Genomic DNA, 20,047 nt, shown 5'->3' with positions numbered 1-20,047 from the left:
GAGACGAAGAAGAAGAAGAAGAAGAAGAAGAAGAAGAAGAAGAAGAAGAAGAAGAAGAAGAAGAAGAAGAAGAGTAGTAGTAGTTTGGATTTGATATCCTGCTTTATCACTACCCTAAGGAGTCTCAAAGCAGCTAACAATCTCCTTTCCCTTCCTCCCCCACAACAAACACTCTGTGAGGTGAGTGAGGCTGAGAGACTTCAGAGACCAAGGTCACCCAGCAGCTGCATGTGGAAGCAAACCCGGTTCACCAGATTACGAGTCTACCGCTCTTAACTACTACACCACACTGGAGGAGGGGAGCTTGTTGCAGCAGGATGGAAGAGACACCCATGACTCTTCACCAGCCTGTCTCATCTCTGCCTCTTGACCTCCCTCCTCCCACTCTCTTGCTTCAGCTTCTGCCTCTGATTCCGGACTTCTCTCTGCCACAAACTCTCCCAGCTCATTAAGCCCTGTTAACCCTTCATCTTCTGACACCTCTTCTTCTTAGTCTTCTCCATCTTTTCCCTGTGACCGCTCATCATTATCCCGCCACCACAGCCCAGGCTCTGAGTCTTCTTCCCTTGGTGGTTCCTCAATTGGTTCCTCCAACTATTCCTCTGCATCCAACCAGGCCATGACACATTGAGTCTCCCTCTTCTCCTCAAATATGCTTCTCGGTATTTCTGCCTGAAGCTGCTGGAGTTCCTGGTACATAGCATCCACCTTCTCTTTGAACCGCCTCTCCTGCTGGAACATCAACTTCCTGGCCTGCTGTTTTTTCTCCCTCCATCTTTACTTAGTAAAGTTCCTACTCCAGGAAACACAATCCCCATGCTAACACCACTGCTAACCCTGCTAACAATATCTCTGAGATGCCTACACCTATCCAGAGTTCAGTTTCCTTGGAATGAAGGTCAATGGAGAGACTGTGGTGTCTTTAAGATATATGGTTTTAGTTACACATCTATACAAACCTGAGTGTAGGGGCTGATGGGAGCAGGAATGCACTACATCTGGAGGGCCACAGATGGGTTATTCACATATCTAGCCCAATAGGCTACACACTATTAGATGCTGGCTCCCAAGCATTCACACACTGCCTTTGAAACCCCTCTGCTCCATGCAGGATTGCCAGGCAAGCATTTCTGATCAGATCATGAATATGGCTTGGTTCTGCCATACGTTCAGCCCTGCTTGCTTTAGCTGTTGGATTTTAGCTTCAAGTATTTACCTGGCACCCATTTTATTTTATTTATGGTTATAACTATGGGTATTTTGCTTTTATAGTCAGCTGTATGTTTTACATCTGCTGCTGCTATAGGTTGCTTTAATATATATTTTATTTTAAAACTAAAATCACAATCAGCATTTGTTTTTTACTGAAAGGCAATGGGGAAAGATTGACATTAAATACCAGAAAGAAACATCAACCATGGCCTATTTGAACTGGTAATCATGGAGACAGAGAGAGGGGAGTGAGAGAGTTCACACGTGTCATTTGTGACACAGGTGTATAGGTGCACCTGTATTGGGATGGTATATATTTGCCACTTACAATGCCTGGTTTTTTTATGTTCTGCAGCACGCAGCAAGGAAAAGGTAGCTAGAGATTGCCTCTGTTTGCTTATTGTGTATGGGAGCTTTACTTAAATATGTCAGGCATATTTACTACACCATACAGACACAACACATTGGGGTATTTTAGTATGATGATAATAATAAAAGGTTTAACTAGCAAACTGTCTTGTTCCATGGAAGACACCACATTCTGAAGTCAGCTTTGCATCAGGTTTTGAGGTGAGAACCTTCTTTTGAATGTGTGAACCTCAACATCTCTGAAATGTGTGAACCATGAGCATTGTTTTTTCAGTGATAATTAGCTACAGGGTTGGTCAATCCAGACAGGATTAAACCATTAATTTACATTAAAAAGAAGCACAATTTCAGGTCTACTTTTTCTGGATTTTTCAGTGCCATACTTTCCTTGTTGTAGCTAGGTAATGAATCACAGCCCAAGAATAGTTTGGGCAGGAATAGTTTGATTTCAGTTTGTGTGTGCCAGGGTGAGATTTTTTTCTGGACTTGGGTCCACATTACCCTAAAGGAAAGCTGCCAGGGGCCACATTCAAAAAGTGAGTGTAGATAGCACACTGTCAGACACTATTAAAACACACACACATGCATAACTACATACACAACCTTCACAGAAAGACATACGTAGCACATGCACACACAGAACCACACTTGGTTCAGCTATGGAGGAGGCAGGTTTTATTTCCTTTCCCCTTCTGGAGTTTCTCCGCATCAAATATGTTTCAGATTGTACTCCTGGGATTATGGAGCTGTAAAGAAGGACCAATTTTGCCAAGTGGAAGGGGGCATAGAAAGTCTGGGCTGCCTGCTAACCTGCTGTTTAAACTCATTTTGAAGGACCAGCTTTATTCTTCAGTCTGCATCTGGAAAATAACATTGGGTTAGATCTAAGCAACTTAGTGCTTCAGTCTCACTGAAATCAATGGGTCAAGTTAGCCTTGACTCAAGTCCCATTGAGTTCAGTAACAACTAGGCACAACTCATTTAGTCTGCATCCAGCTCTCAACAGAAGGAAGATGGCACATACATTAGCAGAGAAACTTTTACTGCTTTCCATGACTATTCATAAGGGAAGAGATGATGGAGACAATCTTGACTTTCCCATTAAGACCACAAGAGAACTTCAGGTGCCCAACTCTGAGAATACTGCAGAACTCGATTGCCATGGACATGCATTTTCTGACTTTGGTATCAAAATTTGGTTTGGCTTTGCTTGCAACCTGGTATTCAGGGTGCATTCCCAAGCACAATTTCTAGCAAGTAAGCCCATCAAATATGACGAGCAAACATACTTCAGATTGTGTGGCCAGTTGTCTCCAGTAGCTGCATTCAAAACATTTAAGGCTGACCATTTGAACAATGAAAGCATTCTACAGGTTCTTCCACAGAGCCAATATAAAAGGGGCCTTTAATTAAAGTTTCTCGCTGGTTCAGCTCTCTTCTAGCTCTCCCTCCCTCCTTTTCTCTAATTGCTCAAACCATCCTGTCACATTATAGTTTGTTTTATTTTAATTTTTCAGCATGTATGAGCATTCAGGAAGGCCAGTACGAAACCCGGGCTGTCAAAAGCTGCAGTGTGCGGCGTCATCACGTGGCTGATGGCTGGAAGCCAGGTCTGTCAACACATGGCTTTGTACTATCCGGGGGAGAGAATTTGATTCTTCAGCAGTGTCTAATCAGTTTAAAACAAATCTGGAAGATGTTACTAAAAGACTAGATGAGTTCCAGGCCACAGCAGCCTCAGCACACAAAGGAGTGGAGGATTTAGTTTGAGAAGTAAATTGAAGATACGGAGACAACACTTGACAGCTCCAACATGATTACAGCTGTGAATAACACGAAGTGCACTACTGTTCTAGAAAATTGGATTACAGGTACCTGGCAGAAGATGCTTGCAGATACCTTGGATGTCTGTGAGAGAGGCAGTTTGGTTTCCAGATTCCCAGCACAGAACATTTGCTTTGCTGTTGTGTGCTCTTCTGATGTTTAAGACAACAATCTTTAGAAGCAGACAATTGCAAAGAAAACAATACTATAATAAACTTCAAAGACAATACTGAAGGATGATGCACTGGTGTACAAACAAGTTCCAGTCTTCCTCTCCAGTCTTGTCATAATCTCAAATTCCCCATTTTCCTTTTGTAGTGGTTTAATGTACAGGAATTCTAGTACATGAGGGACTCTTAAAGGAATCCACGCTGATTATGTTTTAAGGGAAACATATGCAGCATCTTACTTCCGAGTCACCATGGTTAGGTTCAGGCTGTGCATTGAAACCAGAGCTTGCCCAGCGGTTGTAAGACTTTTCTACTTCCCACCACAAGAGCACGTAGAATGGGAGAGAACTGAGCTACTAGTACATCAATATATCTCACATAAAGCATTGTAGTATGTAGCCATTGCAGTGGCATTACAGGAAACAGGACAAGGCCAGAAGTCCATGATTGTGAAATGAATGGTGAAAAGTCCCAAAGATCTTGACAAGTGAGAGAAAAGTTGTGTGCTTGCTTGAGGGATCAGAGTATGGATCTATGGAAGATTTCCCCAACAACACCCTCTAGTAGATATGGGTAGCTTTGTCCCACCTAAGATTGCCTTACAACAAGAATGGCAAAACTTTGGCCCTCCTATTGTTGCTGAACTACAATTTCTATCACCCTGGCCATTGGCTATGCTCCTTGACACTCCTGGAAGACCAGCAACATCTGGAGGGCCTGAGGTTCCACATACCTGCCTTAGAATAAGCAAACATTAAGCTATGACATGTTCTGACCCAATTCAGTTTAAATAATGCCATGTTGTGCTTGCCACTGAGAATGCAATAAGCTCCTCCTCCTCCTCCTCCAAACCTTCATGACCATCCCAGACACCTTGCCAATCTTCTTTTGGTTCTATCTTTAGAAGTCTCTGGCAGTTTTAGAAGGTATAGACACATGCTAGTCCCTGATACTAACACTGACATAGCAGTCATCCAAGCACCCAGCACACTAAGACATGTGTTGATTTTATCACATTTTTAGACCATTCTTTAATATGGAATTATAAGGGTGGTTTTAAAAACTTTAAAACGAAGTGACAGTACAATAAAAATAAAGATTTTCAACATTTATCGCCCACCTTTCTTCAAAAATAAACCCAAGGCAACCGATAGACCACTTTACAAGCAGCTCCCTGCTGGGTAGGTGGCCAGGAGGAGTTGACATTTTCTTCAGTTTGGATAATACACTAAGCTGGAAAACAAAAAGACTATGCGTTTTTCTTTAAATAATTGGTTCAATAAAGTCATGTTTATTATCATTTCTGAGAAACTGACTTATAAATTAAGGGTACAGCTAAGCCTATGGATTTTGCCTCAATTTGGAGGCCATTTGTTACTTAAATGATAGGCCAACACAGGGATGACAAGTCCCAATGAAATACAGTGACTCTCAATTTACATTCTGGGGGTATATTCTAAGGGCAGCATGTAAAGCCAAAATCACGTATAGTCAAAACCCATTGGATTCAATGGTGGGTTGGACTGCCAAAGTCTTTTTTCTCAGAGCTCTGGTGCACCCAACTGATCAGTGCCAGACCTGAGGGCAAATGTGCTATTCCCATGCACATGCTAATAACTCTGACATTTACTGGCTGGAGGAACATGAGGGTATATAAGGGATGTGACTACAGCCACAAAATGTTTCTCAATTCAGAAACAACCCAGGATTGGTGTGGAATGGAAAACTCCACATTCATTCTCTAATAACAGCAACATGTGAACAGATAATCACTCTTTTGAAAATGCTGGATCAAACATGCAACTATACCATTATAATTGCCAAGTGCAGAAATGGTCTCAGTTGATAGTCCACTACCATATAAGTTTACCCAGAAATAAGCCCCATTATCTTCAGTGGGTCTTACTTTCCATTAAAATGTGCTCACAATGGTACCTCGGGGGAGTACTTAATTCGTTCCGGCGGTCCATACTTAACCTGAAACTGTTCTTAAGCTGAAGCACCACTTTAGCTAATGGGTCCTCCTGCTGCCGCTGCACAGCCGCTGCGCGATTTCTGTTCTCATCCTGAAGCAAAGTTCTTAACCTGAAGTACTATTTCTGGGTTAGCGGAGTCTGTAACCTGAAGCGTATGTAACCTGAAGCGTATGTAACCCGAGGTACCACTGTACTATTGCAGCCTATGTAGTTTTGCCCCACCCCTGTCCTCCTTGCTGGAACATCTTCTTAGTAGGGCCCTGGGGAAGGTCCACAAGGACAATGTTGTTTCTCTTCTAAGGCCATTATTTGTTGGATTGAGCATGGTGATGAAAGGATTTCCGAGTGGCGGTGAATCCGTTCTTATATCCCTCCATTCTAACCACCTAATCTCTAGGTTATGAAGTCTCTGCAAGTCTGGCAGCCTTATCTTTTGACAGACGCTGCCTTCCAATATGGTGTGCTTGGGGAGTTGCAGTACCTGGTATGAAAGGTGTGAAGAACCTTCTGGCAGCAACTGTGACTGAAGGAAGCCATATTGTGTGCCAAGATATTAAGTGAGCTGCTAGACCCAGAAGGTGGTGCCAGGTCTTCTGACAGTGCTATATTAGATGTTGTGGGATACAACCATCAAAGGAAAATGAATCTCTATTTGAAATGTGATTAAAGGTTCAAATTTTGATCCTAGTGGACATATGTTAACATCATCACGGCTGATGAATATCGGTGTTGGCAGCATAACGAAGGGAACACTGAGGTGAATAAGCATTTAGACGAATTTGCAGAACTTGGTTTTGGGATACTTAGCCTATAGAAAGCTGAGCACAGAAGAAATTCCAGGTTAAATGCATGTAAAATCTTTCTGCAGAAGAAGCTGGCCCTGCACTGGTTTTGTTATTCTACACACTTTCATTCCAGAAATACTTGATACCAGTCATTACCCTTCTTTTTCAGATTTCTGCGCAAAAGAACCCATGTTTGTGGACATGGGTTATGGGTATTTGAAATCTTCATCACAGCATCTTCCATTGCTAAAGAGGAAAGCAACTCCTCAGCTCAAAAGGAGTATTGTGGACCCATGTGCATCAGTGCCCCCCAGGGGTGAAAGAATGTGGAATTGACAGGTGAAATGAAAGAACACAACAACTTTGTGGAATTGAAAATTGGCCACAGCTTTATTGATTACAGATGTAGGTAGGCTTTGGTTTAAGCACTGAGTGTGCATCCTGCATCAGGCTATCACCTAATGGCTGAAGGTTGAACACGGTTGTGTCTGGTTATGGGCTACCTCAAGACGCAAGTCAACTAAGCTGGCCCTCCCCCAGCCACCATTGGAAGTTCTACAGCCCATATACTTTCCCTATGGCTTCAGGACAAAAACTTCCACTCAGATATGGATACCCTGAGTTGTCGAACCTACACATGATTGAGGTATTGCACCATGATCTAAACTAAGAATTCAACCCAATGCTTTATCCACCAAAAGTTGTGACAATAGCTATGAGAAAGGCCAAAACAACAACAACAACAACAACAACAAAAACTGGATCCAATTTGTTTACAGGCAAATTCCTCCCTGGCCCCGAATATGGAGACCAATGGAATCCACAGCAAAATCCAAGAACACGGTGCCAGAAACCAACAGAAACCACTGACTGTGCTGCTGGCACCAGGAACAGCCGAGTTATATCCTCCCATGGCAGTCTAGAGTGAAGACTTCTTCACTCAGGTCCACTGCCAAGGCTCCGCCCCCTCTGACTGCACCATTGGCTGGTTGCAATTTGAAAATTGGTGGGCTATCCATCCATTCCCTGCAGTCTGGCCAGCTGTGTGGCCAGGGGGCTTTCTTCTCTCTCCTGTCTGACAGGTAAGTTGTCAAGGAAAACCATGGATATGGCCCTCATCCCCAGGTGTAGATAGCTTCTTTCAATTATCGCCCATTTAGGATCAAGTCTGTGCATTAGAATATTGTGTCCAAGATAACAGGCAGAGAGTAGGTGCAATAGAAGTTATCAAGGACTCTCCATGGGCATAATTTTGGAGTTGGGTCACTGTGTGGAACTTGGTTTACCTTGGATCAGTTCTGCAAAATAATGCAAGAAATAATTCAACTTTTCCACCCTAGGAAATTGAAAGAATGCTCCTCCTCCACCCATTGCTAACAAGGCATTTTGCTTTTCAATTATAGACATTTTAACTTTCCTCCAGATAGTTCCATCCAATGGTACCAAAAAACCCCCATTATGGATGATCTTTTTTGTAAAAGGAAAAGGAAAAAAAAGGGGGGGGGGAACAGAGACACAAACATATGTTAAAAGACAACCTACGTATTTATTAATAAATAAATAAATAAATGCCATTACATACTTTTAAATATCTTGCTCAAAACAAACTGAATTATTCATGCATAGAATCGTACAGCATTACAACACCTGTTTTCAATCATGCATAATGTAAAATCACTCATTACCTCACAAGAGCCTCTACATCTCCAGCAATCAAATGGCATTGAAACAGCAAAACAGGTGCCTGGCAGGTGGATTCAAACAGATGTTTGGAGCTTGCATGTCTTTTCTTGTACAGGTGTGATGATCTTGTTTTCAGCAGCATAATTGCTATTTAAGTAGGTAATGTTTAATTCTTACGTGCTTTAATATTTATTTTTGCTTCTTCAATTCCTTTTCTTTCCACTTTGCAAACTGTGTAGGCTTGAGAAGCAGCTTTGGCGGTGTGTAAAAGCTTTGGATGAGCTGTTGGCAGCACGACGCCAGCTTGAGAAGGCACCGCTTCTTCCTTGGGCTTTTCATTGCAGAATTGGCTTCACATCACTTTTCCACATTTGAAAATGCAGACCCTTGCTTCTGTGCAGGGATGAATGAGTGAAAGTCAACTCTTCCCCACCAAAGAATAGGACAAGGATGTATCTATTTTCCAAGTGATTAGGCCTCCATGGCAAAGATTTAGGAATGATTTCTGCGAAATCATGATGTGCGGTTTGCAGTATGTGGTTTTGACACTGTATGCTAACTGAATATGAGATCCTTATGAAAAGTCACATGAGAGACTCATTTTGACATTCAGAATGTACAGTGGTACCTCTGGTTAAGAACTTAATTTGTTCCGGAGGTCCATTCTTAACCTGAAACCGTTCTTAACCTGAGGTACCACTTTAGCTAATAGGGCCTCCCGCTGCCTCCGCACGATTTCTATTCTCATCCTGAAGCAAAGTTCTTAACCCAAGGTACTATTTCTGGGTTAGCAGAGTCTGTAACCTGAAGCGTCTGTAACCTGAGGTACCACTGTATATGTATTTCTGTGTGAGAGAAAAAGTTTCTTTAAGAAACTTGCACAGGGACAAATTTTGTCAGAAGAGGTAAATGCATGTATAGGAACATTTTACAGAGGGATGAGCAGACCAAGTTGTTTTTTTACACATGCTTAGTACAGAACAGAACATCATGGCTAGCCAAATATTTTCTTTCTGCCTGAGGAAAAGGATATAAGAAAAGTGGAGGCAATGCTAGCAGCCACTGGTAGTCATATCTTCCATGAATTTGTCTAATCCCTTTTCACACCATCTAAAGGGACGTGGGTGGCGCTGTGGGTTAAACCACAGAGCCTAGTACTTGCCAGTCAGAAGGGTGGCAGTTCGAATCCCTGCGAAGGGGTGAGCTCCCATTGCTCAGTCCCAGCTTCTGCCAACCTAGCAGTTTTAAAGCACACCAAAAAAGAGAGAGGTGCAAGTAGATAAATAGGTACCGCTCCGGCGGGAAGGTAAACAGTGTTTCTGTGCACTGCTCTGGTTCACCAGAAGCAGCTTAGTCATGCTGGCCACATGACCTGGAAGCTGTACGCCGGCTCCGTCGGCCAATAAAGCGAGAGTCGGTCACGACTGGACCTAATGGTCAGGGATCCCTTTACCTTTACCTTAAGTTGATAGCCACCACTGCCTCTTGTGGGGGCAAATTTCTATAGTTTAACTATGCACTGTGTGAAGAAGCCCCTTCTTTTGTCAGGCCTGAATCGCCCAGCCATCAGTTCCATTGGACGTCCCTAAGTTCCAGTGTTAACACCCCCTACAATTTCACTGGACTAGAGGTTTAATCTTCCGTCGACGCTGGGTGTCTCCCATTCACCTGAGGGAATGAAGCTAGTTTAAGGGATGCAGGATGGGTTAGCGGCACCTACTGCTTTGTCTTGCAACACCTCACTGCCACCACCTGCCCGCTAGCATCTGCCCCCTAAGGTTGCTGCCTAATCCCGCCTAATGATAAAGTTGGCCTTGTACACAAGCAGTTCATATTTGAAACTATACTATCTGAAAAGAGAGGCGTCCTATAGATTAAGCAGCAGCTCCTTGATCCCTGTGTCACCAGGAATGCTCACTGCAGAAGGGAGCTGAGACCATTTAAGATGGAAATTTGACATTGTGTCCCATGATCCTCCTGGGTTGGGAGGGAAGCCGCCACCAACTGTCTTCCCTGCTTTCTTTTCTTGTTTCAGCTCTTTGCTCCCGTTAAGCTTGCCCCCAGGTTGCTGGCTGCCTTTAACACAACTTTCTCCAAGGTACCTGCCCACAGTTTGCATTCAGCCCCTGACAAACGGTGGAGTATTTGCACTCTGTCTGCTGAAAGTGCCTGTTGCACTTGGCTGACTCACAGTCAGGTGAAGAATTAACTTAATAATAAATGCCAGTGATCTTCTAACTCAAATCATAGGCATACTCTGAGAGAGAGAGAGAGAGAGAGAGAGAGAGAGAGAGAGAGAGAGAGAAATCTTACATCCAAGGAGAATGAGGTTTGTACCTATATATATATTCCAAGAATAGTATTTACTGCTGACAAGGGAGAGAGGAAGAAACTGTCACCATGATCGGTCTGCAAAATGCTTTAAACCAAACGTAATAACACAAACATGTCCTCGCCTCCCTTTCTCTTATGAGTATGGCTGTGGAGCATTCACTGAAGATTTACTTGGGTGACAACGAGCAAAGAATCTGCCCGTTTTAGAGAAATGGATGTTGGCTGACATTTATTTCTATACCGGCTTTGAAATAAAGCACTAAATCTCCCGTTATACGTCACCGTGCTAACAGAAACACATACTTCAAGTATCATATTTTGTTTGTCACGTGTGTGTGTGTGTGTGTGTGTGTGTGTGTACACATATAATTTTTGTTGCTGTTGCATTTTAAATCCAAAGTCATGCACTCTTCCCTGCCCTTGATACTCCTGTCACCCTCGTGCACCTAGCATTCCCTGCTTGTCAGTGACAGTATCTGCTTGATGAGCAGGCTAGGGCTAGTCCCAGGCAGCTCCCCTTTCAGCCTGACAGCTGCATATCCCAGGTGGTCTGACATTTGAGATCGAGGCTGTGGATAAGATTGAAGGTGTTTTAGGGGAGAAGAAGGCTGTGAATAACACCAAGCCCTCATCCAGATGGAATCATTCACAAGACAACCTGAGATACTCTATTACCGTCCATATGTCTTCCAGGTCTCTAAAGGCCTTGCTCTATTGATTTATTAGAAATTCTGCCTCTCCCCCCCCCCCCTTTTACACCAGCAGTGGCCCTTCCCCAAACAGACAGTACTGGTTGGATATCAGAGTGATGCTCAGTTACAAAAATAGCAAACCTACTAAAGGTACCCTTTATGCTAACATTCTCACCGCTTAATATGCACCCACTAATAAACTAGTTCACCTTTAAGATCGCTCACCTTTAAATTAGCACATTTAGTAAGCATTTAGAAAGTGAGCCTACATAATGTATGTTTTCCTTCTCCAAGGTTGCTTGTAGTTTAACTATTAAAAAGCCTGAAATGAAGGATAAAGCTTTTTTGTACAACACCCCTGTAGTAGATACATGACTAAATTCCTGGAAAAAATTAAGTCAAACACTGCGAAGATCATAATTCTGCTTAAGCACGTTACTCTCCACCCTGAGCAGATAAACTCAGAGACATTATATTATTGTTTTGAACACTTAAAACAGTTGTTATTAGTCTGCTTTATTTATAGACAGTTCTTTGAGGCACAATAGTAATATATCAAAATATCAGTTCTTTCATCCTGCGGGTGAATTTAATGAACCTGAAGGTGTGTGTTATTTTAGCACTTGCTGCAGCTCCTGTGAAAACCCAGTGGTGCTAAAATCTGTAAACCTGTCATTGCTTAAGTAATAACCTTGTTAAAAGCATCTTCATTTAACTTATTTTGGCATTTGCAGGAGGCAGGTTTTATTTTATCCGTGAAGGGAATAGGTGTTTCCAACCAAACCACTTATTGCAAATATATTTAATTGTAGTCCATGAATTTATTCCTGGGGTTATTGCTTCACTTAGTTTGAATTAAGTGTTCCCTGGAACCAAGTTTTCATTTTCTATTAAGTTGCTTTAAAAAGAAATAGGAAAAAACACCACCAGTACACACACACACACACACACACACACACACACACACAGATGCACTATAATTTGTTTTATATTCTGTACCTTTTCATCATAAGGATCACTTCAACAAGCATGAATGTTTGCCTCTTGTAGGTCAACAGTTTTGGAAGACAAAAGTGTGTGGGCTAGAAGAGGGGACTCCCATCTTAAACTACTAAAATCAATGTGGGATTTATCAGTAAGATGTCAATTGCTCCAAAACTTTTCTTGATCTGTACTTCCGCTCTCAGTCTTTCAAAGTAAAATAAAATGGACTGATGACACTTTTATGTGTTGTCAACTTGACTTTACAAACTCTACAGCAGGGTTCTCCAAAGATCTCACAAGAAAAGGAGGAATGCCTGCTAATGTAATCCAATTAAGAAGAAACAAAAAATAATAATATAGGCATCCCTTCCTTCATTACAGACTAACAATCCTGAAACATATATTATTCTATATTAACACAGACAGGTTCACACTGCATCAATGGATAAATCCCCCCCAGCTACCACTTCACACTTCGAAGGTGAGTGCCTAGCAGTGTGGTACATTTTTTCCCTTTACATACTTCATTGTGCGATTTAAATTATGCTGGCGAAGGGATTCTTAGCAGTCACTCTATTGATTGTATTCAAATACTAATCTCATTGGCAGTAGAAAACACAGGTACTGTTTTAAACAGGGCAAAAGAAAGAGCAAAATAAGAAGCTTTGCCTGCACCATGTCACCTCAATGTCTTTTTGTTTGTTCGGAAGGCCCAATTCCATGACTGGAAGACTGGTCGCCATTTTTTCTAATGAAATGATAGCCAGTTGGTATAACCTTACATTGGAAAGAACCTGGATATGCTGGGTGGGATCCGGAATTCCTGTGAGTAGAACTCCCCTCCAGGGATGCTCCCACTGGAGAAAGAGGGGTGATTTTTGCCGAGTCCATCTCACCCCTAGAGCCCACAAAGTCTCCTACAAAATCTGCTCTGGAGGGCTGGGGGGCACATGGGAACAGTGTTAGAAATGTGACAGGGAGAGTAGAATTGGCAAAAAGCAACACTTCCCACTGCCCTGCCTTGGCCAATAGGGTTCTTCTGCTGGCTCTCATTCCCATCCATGAATGGAAGGAGCCCTTCAACTTGTGGAAGGGCAAGGGTTCCTCCAAATAGATTGGGGTGACACACTTAATTTCTCCACTTTAGTTGCCACAACTGTGCGAGGTAGGTTATGCTGAGAAAGAGTGAGTGGCCAAAGGTCACCCAGTATTTAACTGTTGTGGTCCCAATGAAAATGGACACACAAACAAACAATTCCCAGGGTTCTATTTGAATGTTGAGATAAGTCCCTGTTAGCACCAATCAAGGTTTTCATCCCAATGCAAATAGCAGGATGCTTTTTGGGGGGAGCAGGGATTTTGTCACAACCATGAAAGGCAGGAAAGGGTTAAATTCTCCCTCTCCCCCCCCCCCCCTTTACTATGGTCCTAATACTGTTCAACCTTCTCATGGCTTCTATTTACAGAACATCTAGTTTGGCTCTTAGGTAACCCAGATTGACTCATAATCAGGAATGCCTTGATTGATAAGAATAAGGTTACAAATAAACCCTTAATCATATACTTATTTACTCAGAAGTAAGTCCAAGTTAATTTAATGAGACATTTTCTAGCAAATATGCTTAGTAGAACTTAATCTGTGTATTTGTGTTAATAAAAGCATTCATTTCCTTCACACACAACCCCCCAAAAAAACATTAAAGTCAACTTTTCTCCCTCCAGATCAAAGTAATAATCTTAGAAGCCAATCAAATGTTCTTTAAATAAGTCTCGTTAATTATTTGGAAGATTTGGACGCTGGAGTCATATTGTTTGGTCACTTAGTGCAGCTTTTAAGCAAAATAAAGTCTAATCATATCTTTCAGCAGCACTGACTAAAAAGATGCACTAATGTTAGAACAATTTAATGAAATCCCCATTTATTGCAAGGGATATTTAATTAAATCTATTGGTTGTTGGTATCCATAAAGCCTTAAGAATAAACACCTGCAGTGTTTTATTATGTAAAAAGGTGGTTTAATTGCTTCATATTTATCACTGACAAATCAAGCTCTATTCAGAAGATAATAATGACATGGTAATTGGATCAGTAATTGGTTCAGGATGCTTCAATATTGTACTAATAATCATAAATACTTGTGTCTCCTACTTTGGTACAGGGCTGACTCTACATTATAGATTGCAATAAATATTACTGAACTGGATCTGATATCAATGAAACATTGTTAGTTTGACTGCATTAGTAGCTAACAGGTATCATCAAAGGACACACTCTTAAAAGCCATCAATATGTAACCTATTGAACATATTTCTCCCTGTGGTTCCTTACCATACTAGCTGTATGCCCATGAAATTATGGGATTCTTTCAAATCTGCAGCGTCCTTTGGCATGCCATTTAAAGCTCACAAACATAGCACATAGTAGAGAAAAGGCCAGCATAAATGAACTAGTCTACTGGCTTCTGGTGTCACAATGACCCCGGCCTTAGCTCAAATCCCCCCGGTCTAATATTGCTAGTGCAACAAGACTGTCACAAGAGTACCCGGTTGAAAATTGTCAACCAAAAACTTCACTCTTGTGGTTTATCCCCACAACAGCTACTCACTGTGGGTTATAGCAAAGCAAAGAGTTTAATTTGCCAACGCCTAAATGATATTGAGCGTCAGAACAACTTGGCCACAATAAGGAAATTTTGCCCATGGTATGACCATTTTCTATCCTTCCACTTTGACTCTCTGGCACCCTATTTGTATAACCTAGCAATTCCAAAATATAGACACGCCTTTACCCTCGCAAGACTGAATGTACTGCCCTCAGCTGTACTTGAGGGATGATTCCAACATTTTCCATACGAGAAATGCTTATGTCCCTGCGGAGATGGCAGCACCGAATCAGTGACGCATGCCCTCCTCGCATGCACTCTTTACAAAGACCTGTGGAATGAGATTATTACGCCTCTTATTGACCATTCCGGGTCGCACAACCACTGCCATGGTGTCATTTCTCCTGACAGATCAAGAGGAGCAGGTGACTGCAAAGGTTGCAAGGTTTCTAGCTGGATCAATCAGAATAAGGTCCACTATTTGACTGCTGATTCAGGACCCTAAACTGTGTTTTATATAACCCACTTTTATTTTGTTCTGTGTATATCGCAATGCTTTTTGTTGCTATGGCCAACAGCTGATGCAAATAAAGTTTCATTCATTCAACTCTGCATTGATGGCACAGAATTTCAGATGGGGTTGGCAAGCACCCTTTTGAAGTTTGGGCCCAGCCCATAATGGTCACTCCTAACACTAGCTCTCCCTTCCTGCGGCCTTTTCCCCTTCCGTCAGACAACTCTGGAAGCGAGTGTCAGGGAGACTTAGTGCCAGCATCTGCACTTTGTCAGGAAACACTATGGTCACACCCAAACCACACATTTAAAGTACTTACACCACTTGAATAGTAATGGGTTTCTTCAAGGAATCCTAGGCACTGTAGTTCGTTAAGGGTGTGTTGGGAAGTGTAGCTGTGCGAGGGATCTCCTAACGATCATCACCAGCTTTAACAAACTACAGTTCCCAAGTTTCTTTGAGGAATGATATGATGGTTAAAGTGTTGTAAGAGCGCTTTACTCATATGATGTGGATGTGACCTGAGGCAGCAGTACCCCAGAGAAGAGAATTACCTTGGAATTGTGTGTTTCCCAGAGCTCCCTAAATTCTTAGAAATGACTCAGTATTCCTGATAAAGAATAGGTATCTCTTATTTGAGTCTTCATACTGGGATACTACTGAGCATAATGCAGTTCCCTAGGGTTTCTGGTATCTGAAATGCTCCTGGACATACTGGAATTGGTGCCATATTATTAGACCCAATATATTTCTCAGTGTGTGAAAAGAAGAGGACAAATAGCTTTTATCTTACCTTATTTAGGAACCGTACCTTCTCATTCCATGTTTCTATCCATGCTTGTTTTGCTGACCATGAAAGTTTGCGTTATACCTGTTACAGGTTTGTTCCAGATTAAGGCTACAGCGCTATTCATATTTACCTGTAAGTCCCATTGCACTCAGTGGTCTTCCTTCTGAGCAGACATGTACAGCATTGCAAGGTAAGCTAGTTGCATTTAGTTCTCATTGAAATCAATGGAGCAATTTAAAAGTTCCATTGATGTCGGTGGGAATTTACACGAATCCAACCTGGCATTTTTATGAGCATTGCAAAATTCACACAAATTCAACCCTAATTGCATTTTCTCCTTTTTATTTTTATTTTTTTAAAAATGTGAATTAAATAATGGCAAAGTTACTTTATTATGATTTTAAAATTGATTGTATGTGAAGCCAGGTTTTAGATCATAAAACCCAGTTGCTTCTCACCAAACGTGATAACTCAATTTAGAACTGGTGCCAAGCAATTTCAGTTATAAAATACATAACCTGTCTTCTTTTGATTTCTGTGTGAACACTTGCTATTTATATCTGCTATTTCAAATCTGAATCCCTTTAACTACATTTGTTTAATTTCATATCCTAATGTAGCACAAAACACAATTATATCTTTGTCCCAAGATGGACGCATTTCTTCTAGGTGGCCCCCTCTATTCAGCATACCATCAGCCACCAGAGATGTTTGGGTCTCTCATGTTTCCTCTGTTTTGGAAAAAAGAACAGGAAACAATATAAAATACCTTTTGCTTTACTTATAGTCATTCAAGCAAGGCAAGAGAAGTCGTGGAACAGAACGTGTTGATAATATTACAATGCAGAGCCAGGAAATAACTGTTAACAATCCCTAAATGGCAGTTTCAGCAAACCTATGTTTCCTTTTTCACGGCCATAACCTTCAGTTTACCTGTGTGTTTAGTCAACTCTATTGCATGCACAGTATATGGATGCTACAATTTTCTCAGCATATGCTCAGCTGAATCCCTTATGATGGCATCTATGTTGGCCTCTTTCCATGTATAGGCATGGAAGGATGACTTCATAGGCAGAAGTCTGGGGCTACAGCCAAAGGCAAAAATCCAAGCTCTGCAGGCAATGCAAGAAGATATTTCCTAATAAGAATTACGGGTTTGTAACACCTGGGCATCTGAACAGCCTTGTTGGCCTGCTCCTAGACCACATGCCATACATTACCAAGGAGAATTCTTATTGAACCAAAACATATTGTTATACGAGATCTGCTGTAAATGACAGATAAGTAACAGGAGCAGCAACCCACATAGCTGTGTGTGTAATGTCCCTACCAATCATTTGAGAGTTTTGTCTCTGATGCCTGAAAAAAAACAGCCTGCTTCCTTAGATCAACTTGGTTCAAATCAAGAAAAAAGGGATTGGCATGTTTTAAAATCATTTTATAATTATTTTAACGAGGATAGTTGTCCCCAAGTTCATAAATGTATCCAGTGCCAAATCACTTTATCTTCCCTATCTGTCCCTCTGTCCAGCCATCTCTAAATCCGCACATTTAAAAACAGCGTTATCACTTGTTTCTATGTGTTGCAAATCACAATCTGAGAGACTTTGTGTGGTTGGGATGAAAATGGCTAGATGCATGGAGGATAGGGGGTGGGCGGGGGTGGGGGGCTCCCTGGTCCTGAATGGGGTAACTGTGCCCCTGAAGGACCAGGTGCACAGCCTGGGAGTCATTTTGGACTCACAGCTGTCCATGGAGGCGCAGGTTAATTCTATGTCCAGGGCGGCTGTCTACCAGCTCCACCTGGCACGCAGGCTGAGACCCTACCTGTCTGTGGACTGTCTCACCAGAGTGGTGTATGCTCTAGTTATCTCCCGCTTGGACTGCTGCAATGCGCTCTACGTGGGGCTACCTTTGAAGGTGACCCGGAAACTGCAATTAATCCAGAATGCAGCAGCTAGACTGGTGACTTGGAGTGGCTGCCATGACCACATAACACCGGTCCTGAGAGATCTGCATTGGCTCCCAGTACGTTTCTGAGCACAATTCAAAGTGTTGGTGCTGACCTTTAAAGCCCTAAACGGCCTCGGTCCTGTATACCTGAAGGAGCGTCTCCACCCCCATCGTTCAGCCCGGACACTGAGATCCAGTGCTGAGGGCCTTCTGGTGGTTCCCTCATTGTGAGAAGTGAGGTTACAGGGAACCAGACAAGGGGCCTTCTCGGTAGTGGTGCCGCCCTGTGAAATGCCCTCCCATCAAATGTCAAGAAAATAAGCAGCTATCCTATTTTTAAAAGACATCTGAAGGCAGCCCTGTTTAGGGAAGTTTTTAATATTTAATGCTGTGTTGTTTTTAACACTCAATTGGGAGCTGCCCAGAGTGGCTGGGGGAACTCAGCCAGATGGGTGGGGTATAAATAATAATTAATAATTAATAATAATAATAATAATAATAATAATAATAATAATAATAATAATAAATAAATAAATAAATAAATCTCTCTAGCAGGGAAGAAAGCAATTTAAACAGGAAGTGTATGCATGTGTGTTAGCTTTGGGGGGGGGGGATTTTATTCAGTTTGCATTTAAAGGTGAAACTACTGAACTCGCACTTTATGAAACAAGATGCAAACCAGAACACAGGATTCCTTCAAAATTTGCTCTGCTCTGAATTTTGCAGTGCAGTTATCCAGCTAGTAATGTATACAAAAATGGATATACTGGGATAAACTGTGCATAAAAATTGCATATGTTGGCAAAGACAACAATGCTAAAATGCATTCTATTAGGGGAAATTGATTTTCAACAATGTGTCCAGTATGCAAAGTTGCAAGGGTATTAGGAGAAATTCAGACTAAAATGCTGATTAATTTTCACAAGAACTTTTTTAAAAGAAGAGCAAACTGATGTGGAGAAGTGAACATGAAATTGGGGAAATGAGAAAAAGAGAAAACTATTTTGCCTATTGCTTGTGTGTGTGTGTAGCAGGGGTTATATTTAAAAGCTAAGCATACATGAACAGAGCACTGTCAATGTCACACACATAATTGGAATATAGGCCACAGCTGTACACCTTCAGAGGAAAAAGGCTGCATGGTTGAATAGTGCTGTTGATTTTGTTTATTATTTGGAAATTATTGCCTTCATTCTCTTGCTCTTACACTTTCTTCAGACATTCAGATTTTCCCCCAAAAGGATAACAGAACATAGCCAATTAACAACAAAATAATTGAACTCTGGCTATAACAATCTACCTTTAAATCAAAGGAGGAAGGCAACCAGTACTAAAATTTAATCTGTCCTCTGGGGCAGAGGGCATTTTGCAGGTTCTAGTTGGATAGCAAATGCAGCTTAGAAGCAGTCAGAAAGGATCATGCGACTGGGGGCTAAAAACTAATTAATCTCCATAAAGCTGTAACTGAGGTAGGCAAGAAGACTTGAAATCCGATTACATTGTTGCATTTAAAGGGAGAGGTTGCAGTGCATATTTCTCATGTTGATTTTAACCACCTGAGCTCTTAGTGTCACTGGGAGCCTCCGGGAAAAAAAATGGGAAGAAGTAGTCCCATATCAGAGCTGCACAGATGCCAAAGTGGTGGAGCAGTTCAAGTGCCCAAGTGGAATTTGCCAATTTTGTTGGTGCCAATCTGAAAGGGAACATGTTTTGCCAGCTTCTTTAAAGGTTCTTTGCTGGTCAACATATGAAGGAAAAGATTCTGTTTTTTCAACAGAAAAGGACAACAGTAACAGAATCAAAACTCCTCAAACAGTAAACCTCCTTAAACCTTCTTACACAGTGATACAAAACCCTCTGCCACCAAAAAATAACCCCAAAGGAACAATTCCCCCACATACCAGATCCAACCGTGGGAAGCCTCAGCAGCGTTTGGTCCATCACCCTCTCACCACGTTGCCCTTCACTATCTGTACCTGCCTCAACCAGGGCTCCTAATCTGGACAAACAAGCCCTAGCTGGGCCACCCTCAAGGGAACCTCCTTGGTTTTTCTTCCACATTTTCCACTACAGAACACTTCTGCACATACAGGGTTTTCAGCACAGGGGCAGGAAACTGGGTGAACTCCATGGAAGAAACCCTTTGTGTGTTGCAGTA

Source organism: Podarcis muralis, chromosome 1, assembly GCF_964188315.1.
Source record: "Podarcis muralis chromosome 1, rPodMur119.hap1.1, whole genome shotgun sequence".
NCBI lineage: Eukaryota > Metazoa > Chordata > Lepidosauria > Squamata > Lacertidae > Podarcis > Podarcis muralis.
Note: the sequence above shows the minus strand (reverse complement) of the source record.